An 8282-nucleotide genomic window follows, 5' to 3' on the forward strand; every position below is an offset into this window, starting at 1 on the left:
ACAAAGGGTTTTATGCCGATTTAAAACCACGGTTATACCATTGAGTATGGAAAGTACTTATTCATTCTTAGTTCTGGGATTTAGGACCTCATAACTTTTTAAAGGAAAATATTGGATTTTTCTTGGTGGCACACAACACATTATAAAGAACGGTTTCCAAACTCATTATCTCAAAAATTTATGAACTCACCAAACTTTGTGTTGACACTTTTTCAAACAACTTGTATTCGCAGGAAATCACTAAACAGGAAAACAAGTTCATTTTGAGGATGGGACGTTAAGGCGTCAAACATTTCATATTCTGTCAACATATTGTAATTGATTTTGAAACATGTAATTTCTACAATGATGTAACTCTTTCAATTATCTATATGTTGGTTGTGTTTGCTTAAATCGCTATTGCAATTGTTGTTATGATACTATACATGAAGTCCTCCACCCCCGGACGTTTACGCCATCCTTGGTTTGGGGGTGTGGCACGCACCTGGTTGCTAGCTACAGTCGGACCGGCAGGTCTACGGGTGACAAATGTTATAAAGGATTTCGATGTCTGTTTCACGTCTAGTCAAGTTTAAGTATGGTCATAAAACTCGCCAATCGTATGACTCATTTAAGTAATAATATACCTCTCATATATAATTGCTTAAACAAAATAAGTATGTTACTTATGCCTTACGATTTCGAAACCAGGAAAGCAACTAAGACATGCATACCAGGGAGAATAAGGGATTTTACCAGACAAACCGAACGTACTTTACCTACTGGTGGTAGCCAGGGTTTTCAAACGAAATACATTCTTTATAATGATAATAATCAGGTTTTCGATACAAACGATATTTTACATATATTGAAAATGAATTAATTATACAAATTCAGTGACTAGTTTTCATTATAAAAATATGCTTATGAACTCACCAGCTTTATGCTGATATGTTTTCAAAACCTTTTGTATTCTCAGGACAATAGACAGGTACCCTTGCCAGCTTTTGGAAAAGATGGAGCATTTTGGTGTCTCGTCTTTTACTTTTGTCTCATTTTGATGTATACAAACTATGTTTCCAAACAGATGTAAATATTCATATTATAATGTAATGATTGTGTTTACTTTGATTACTATGATGCAATTGTTGTGATACTACGCATGACGTCATCCACCCCCGAACGTTTCCGCCGTTTGTTTTTACGGTTCGGGGGTGTGACAGATTGGTATCAGAGCCATTGTTTATAGTGAACCAAGTATACAGAACCTTACATGGTATACAACTATAAAAACTAAGGGGTTGAAGCGCTCTAAACTAAAAGTATACTTTAAAATACAAGTATTTTACCAAAAAAATTTACAAGTATACATACGTACCAGAAACTATATCATGAGTAGAACAAAACAAAAGTAATTGGATGTTGGACACTGCGGTTAAACCTGGGCAGTTATGTAATCATATCTAGGGTCAATATAGCCTGATCAACTATATTTATTCGAGACATGACCAACATGTGCTTGGGAGTGACTGTGATGTTGCAGCAGGCCCAAGACTTACCAAATATCCATACAACAAAATGTCGATATAACAATACCTACAATTGAAGTAATATAGGAGTATTTTACTAGAGTCAAATACATTGTAGAGATTCACTTCCAAGTGTTGCTACTCATTCCTTTTAGCTATAATTTACTTGCATTAGTAGCTTTTCCCTGTTTATCGCTTAGTATAACACACTATCTATTAGACTGAGACATACCTTGCTTCATATCTCTTGATTCAACTCTAGAGGACTTACCATCCTCTCCTTCCTTATTATTTTTAGAACAAGATGCCTCCAAAGAAAAGACCCGACAAAAAGAGCAACAATTCCTCATCGGATCCAACATCGCCACCACTTCCTCAGTTCGATCCCACTATGTTCCAGGTAGCTGTTACTGCCGCTGTGACTTCTGCTTTGTCACAAATTAATCCTAGTGGTTCTGGCGGGTTGGGAAGTGGTATTCATCCCCAAAGTCATGAAGTCAGTCAAGGACACCAAAAGGAGTGCTCCTATAAAGATTTCATGAATGCAAAACCTACATCTTTCGACGACAATGGAGGTGTTATTGCCCTGACTCGATGGTTCGAGAAGATCGAGTCCATCTTTAAAATTTGTTCCTGTTCTGAAGCCAACAAGGTGAAATTCGCTGCTTACACTTTCACCACCAGAGCACTGACTTGGTGGAATGGTCGGGTCAAATCTCTAACTATGCCGGTAGCAAATGCTATGGGTTGGGAGAGCTTGAAAGAGCTCATGCTTGCTGAATACTGCCTAAGAGGCGAGATGCAGAAGCTGGAGCACAAACTATGGAACTTGAAGATGAAGGGTTCCGACATTGCTGCCTACACTACTAGGTTTGAAGATCTAGCACTTCTCTGCCCGGGAATGGTCACCCTAGAGAGAAATAAAATAGAGAGGTACATTTGGGGATTGATGCCCCCAACGCAAGGAAATGTCTTGGCTGTTAGGCTAACCGCTTTTTACTGCACCAAGTGCCTGGCGCAGACTCTCATAGATCATGGAGTTGATCTCGATGCAGCAGTAGCTGCTCCCGAACCAGCAAAGGTGAGTAGTGGGAAAAGAAAATTCTAGAAGCAGCGCAAGGGCCAGCCTTCGCAAGAGCCCTCAAAGAAACAACAAACGGTGGTAGTTCACGCTGCTACTACTCCCGCCACTACTCCTACTACTCAAACACCTACCAGTGGATATGCTGGTACTCTTCCTCGGTGCGATAAGTGCAATTTTCATCATCACTCTGGTCCATGCCGTGAAATGCTCTGCAACAACTGTGGCAAGAAGGGCTACACAACTCGAGGCTGCAAGACACAAGTCCAACCCACTAACCAGGCCCCTGGAGCAGGCATTGGACAAGCCTGTTATGGTTGTGGAGAAGTCGGGAACTACAAGAGAAACTGCCCCAAGGCAACAACAGATGGTAACACGGGGATAGTGCTAGCGTTGGGCCAAGAGAAGGCAGTTGCAGATCTCACCGTTGTTTCAGATACGTTCCTCCTCAACAACTCTTATGCATGCATTTTTTCAATTCTGGTGCGGAGAGAAGTTTTCTTAGTCATGCATTTAAGCATCTTCTAAAACATAAACCCCAACCTCTATCCGAACCATTTACCGTTGAGATCGCTAACGGTAAGAAAGAAAGTACTAACAATATATTCATCGGCTGTAACCTTACCCTAAATGATCATTCCTTCCCAATCAATCTTATGCCAGTCTCCATAAAGAGTTTCGATGTCATCATCGGCATGGATTTGTTGAGCCCCAATCGTGCTGATATCCTTTGTTATGAAAAATCGATTCGTCTCAATCTTCCCTCTGATGAAACCCTCATGATTTATGGCGATAAACTAAGCTCGAACCTCCGTATCATTTCGTGCATCAAAGCCCAAAAATTTCTGTGAAATGAGTATCATGTATTCCTAGCCCATGTCATTAACGAGAAACAGGAAGTTAAAGACCTCGAGAGTACCCCCGAAGTTTGCAACTTTCCTGATGTCTTTCCTGAAGAGCTCCCGGGAATCCCTCTCGAACGTCTAGTCGAGTTTCGCATCAACCTAATCCCCGGAGCTACCCCTGTAGCTAAATCCCCATATCGCATAGCGCCTGCAGAGATGCAAGAGTTATCCAGCCAGCTCAATGAGCTCCTCAACAAGGGATTCATCAAACCGAGTTCGTCACCCTGGGGAGCCCCGGTCTTATTTGTGAAAAAGAAGGATGGATATTTTCGGATGTGCATTGACTATCATGAACTAAACAAAATCACCGTAAAAAAATTGTTATCTCTTCCTCAGATCGATGACCTCTTCGATCAACTTCAAGGAGCTAGCTACTTCTCGAAAATAGACCTTAGATCAGGGTATCATCAGCTGCGAGTCCACAAGAGTGATGTTCCTAAGACAACATTTCAGACTCGATATGGTCACTACGAGCTCGTTGTAACGCCCTTCGGTCTAACCAACGCACATGTGGTATTCATGGACCTGATGAATCGGGTGTGCCGTTCTTTCCTGTACAAGTTTGTAATCATTTTCATTGACGATATACTTGTCTATTCCAAAAGTGAGGAAGACCATATACAACACTTGAGGTTGGTGCTGGAAACTCTAAGGGCAGAGAAACTATACGCGAAATTCTCCAAGTGCAAATTATGGATTCAAAAAGTAACTTTCCTAGGTCACGTTGTAAGCAAGGAAGGCATATACGTGGACCCTTCCAAAATCAAAGCAATAGAGAATTGGTCAGCACCGAAGATGCCCACATAAATCCGTAAATTCTTAGGTCACGCTGGCTATTATCGTAGGTTTATCCAAAATTTCTCCAGAATTGCCAAACCCTTAACCACTCTGACTTAGAAAGGTGTACCCTTTTGTTGGAGTGAAAAGCAAGAAACTGCATTCCAAACATTGAAGCAGGCCCTATGCAGCGCACCTATTTTGTCTCTGCCTGAAGGGACGGAGGACTTCATTGTCTTCTATGATGCATCCAATCAGGGCCTAGGATGTATGCTCATGCAGCGAGGAAAAGTTATCGCCTATGCCTCAAGACAGCTGAAAGCACACGAAGTCAACTATACAACTCACGATTTAGAGTTGGGAGCAATGGTCTTCGCATTAAAGATATGGAGACATTACCTCTACGGAACCAAGTGCACAGTCTTTACCGATCATAAGAGCCTACAACATATATTCAATCAAAAGGAGTTGAATATGAGGAAACTATGATAGATATAGCTACTCTGTGATTACGAGTGCGAAATACGCTACCATCCCGACAAGGCCAATGTGGTAGCAGATTCCCTCAGCCGGAAGGAGTACTCGGGTTACAGTGTGAAAGCATTAACCATGACCATCCATTCCCACTTATCCGCACAAATCAGAGAGGCTCAGCTGGAAGCCCTAAAACCAGAGAACGTGACAGATAAAGCCTTGAGAGGAATGAAGAAGAACTTAGAGGTCAAGGGAGACGGAGTCTATTATTTCATGAACCGTATCTGGAACCCAAAGTTCGGTGGTTACGGAGAGATTATCATGAACGAAGCTCATAAGACTAGATACTTCGTTTACTCAGGATCGGACAAGATGTACCTTGATCTCAAGAAACTATATTGGTGGCCAAACATGAAAGTGGATATCACTACCTTCGTGGGCAAGTGTTTAACTTGCGCCAAGGTGAAGGTCGAATATTAGAAGCCCTCAGGTTTGCTTCAGTAGCTGGAGATACCTGAGTGGAAGTGGGAAAGGATTAATATGGATTTCATTACTAAATTACCCAAATCTCCGAGTGGGTACGAGACCATCTGTGTAATAGTCGACCGATTGACAAAATCCGCTCACTTCCTGCCAATCAAGGAAACATTCAATATGGAAAAGCTCACACAAATCTACATCCAAGAAATACTTCGACTGCACGGTGTGCCTGTGTCCATTATCTCCGATCGAGATAGCAGGTTCACCTAGAGCTTTTTGGCAGTCCCTGCAGAAGGCTTTTAGAACTAAGTTGGATATGAGCACAACTTACCATCCTCAGACAGATGGGCAGAGTGAGAGAACCATCCAAACCTTGGAAGACATGTTGAGAGCATGTGTCATTGACTTCAGTAAGTCGCAGGACACCCATTTTCCCTTGGTCGAGTTCTCCTACAACAACAATTACCATACCAGCATCAAGGTTGTGCCTTTCGAAGCCCTCTATGGTTGTAAGTGCAGATCCCCTTTGTGCTGGGCTGAAAGCCTCATGAGACAGACAAATCCGGGAATGACTGAAAGCCTCACAAGACAGACTAAAGAGCTACGCCAATAAACGACGAAAACCCTTGGAGTTCCAGTTGGGAGATCGTGTTCTGCTGAAGGTCTCGCCCTGGAAAGGCATGATACGTTGTGGAAAGCGTGGAAAGCTAAATCCGAGATACATAGGACCATTCGAGATCCTCGCTAGGATCGGTCGCGTAGCATACATAATTCGTTTACCACAAGAACTCAACAATATCCATCCCGTCTTCCATGTCTCGAATCTTAAGAAGTGTTTATCTGACGAGACCCTTGTGATCACTTTCGATGGGATTGAAATCAGCAAGAACCTCAACTTTGTGGAAGAACCAGTCGAAATCATGGATCAGGAGGTCAAACAAACAAAACAAAGTCGCATCCCGATACTGAAGGTTCACTGGAATGCCAAGCAGGGACCTGAATTCACTTGGGAGCGTGAGGATTCAATGAAACAGAAGTTTGCCCCCATCTTTTTCCAATTCCATGATTTGTACCTCTATTCTTGAATTTCGGGACGAAATTCCCTCTAACAGGGTATGATGTGACAACCCAGAACTTCCATCTTGTACAATTGGTGAATTTTATCAATGTTAAACTCGATTATATCACCTTTTAACACCGGTTAAGGGTTTGTTCAAGTGTTCTAAGCCTAGTACAATCAAAATTTGGGTTCTAAGTCGAGTTATTCCAAGTTATATCACAACATTCGGGTCAAACACCCCTCTAAGAGGAGTGTACTTTCGTACACACGGGTGTACGGCCGCACACCCACCCCATGACCGTACACTCGGGGTGGAAGTCACCCATCCCTATATATATGATAGGATACCCCCTTCTTTCACTCTGTTCTTCTTTTGGCGGCACACTTCCACTCTCTTTCTAGAATCTTTATCCAAGAACACTTCAAAGGCTTCAAAAACGTAAGTAATTCATCCCTTAGCACGAAAAACCTCTTAATTATTCATGATTCAGCCTTGCTCGTCGTCCCTTGAAGGTGTATGGCCACACACCTTCATAAGGTTGGCCGTACACACTTTAAAGGCCCTCCAATGTGTGAGTTTGGCCCCTATATTCATTTCGGTCATGACCATAGCTCTGATGCAGTGAAAAATCAACATTTTGAGCATGAATGGGAAAAGCGTACGGCCGCATACCCCTCTGTACGGCCGCACACACACCCTTAGGACCATACACCCATGTTGGTGATCGTATTTGACCCCAAACTTGGAATACCACTAAGTATGGAACCTAGAACACTCCTTGGATGGTAGTAGGTCCTTGTAAACACCACAAAAACACTACCCTTCTTGAGTGTATGGCCGTACACTCATGAGCCATACACCCGTGGCCGTACACACCCTTAGGGTGGCCTTACACCTCCCTCACTTGACCACATATGGTTTCGACACTTAGTTCAAGTGTTTCCTGGCCCTTAGAATGGTTTCCTATCATGTTTAGTCATGAAATACCGTAATCTAATACGTATATGTGCTATTATATGTTCAATAGGATCCAATTGCGTACGAAACATCAGTTGACACTCAGCATCCATACTGATCTTACATTCGAATCCCACATCAAACACTGAGTTCATACCCCTACGCTTTTACGATTTTTAAACATGTTTAGGGGGGACTACAAGCCAAACACAAAGGTTTTCAACAAGTCAAACCTATGCAATTTATACAAATCAACGGTATTCATAAAGCATTTAGATACCAGATCCCTTTTGTATTATGTAGAGCATAAGGGATGTTTTCTAAATTTAATTGCATAATTTCTGAATGCTTCACAAACTTAACCTAACAATCAAACTATAATGGGAATAGTTTAGGGATTTCATTATCAATTTTACTCTACCAAACGTACATCGGTTTTTCATACAGATGCACAGTGTACTTATATATTAATACTCGTAATGTCGTCAACTTAATTGGGAGACACGTCCTTGGGTGCTTACAACATAACCTAAGTGGCGGACTACCCGTATGAACCAGAATTTCCTGGAGGGAAAGCGTGGCTTTTGTGTATAGATCTATACGAGACTGACTATCCCGCACCTGGCTGCTAGCTACAGTCGGATCGGCAAGTCTACGACTGATAAATGTCATAAAGGATTTGACGTCTGTTTCACGTCGAGTCAAGTTTATGTATGTTCATAAAACTCGCCAATCGTACGACTCCTTTAAGTAATAATATACCTCTCATAAACAATTGCTTAAACAAAATAAGTATGTTACTTATCCCTTACGATTTCGAAACTAGGAAAGCAACTAATACATGCATACCAGGGAGAATAAGGTATTTTCCCAGACAAACCGAACGTACTTTACCTACTGGTGGTAGCCAGGGTTTTCAAACGAAATACATTCTTTATACTGATAATAACCAGGTTTTGGATACAAATGATATTTTACATATAATGAAAATGAATAATTATACCAATCCAGTTACTAGTTTTCATTATAAAAATATGCT

The sequence above is a fragment of the Lactuca sativa genome, chromosome 9 (genome assembly GCF_002870075.4).
Source record: "Lactuca sativa cultivar Salinas chromosome 9, Lsat_Salinas_v11, whole genome shotgun sequence".
In the NCBI taxonomy this organism is placed as follows: domain Eukaryota; kingdom Viridiplantae; phylum Streptophyta; class Magnoliopsida; order Asterales; family Asteraceae; genus Lactuca; species Lactuca sativa.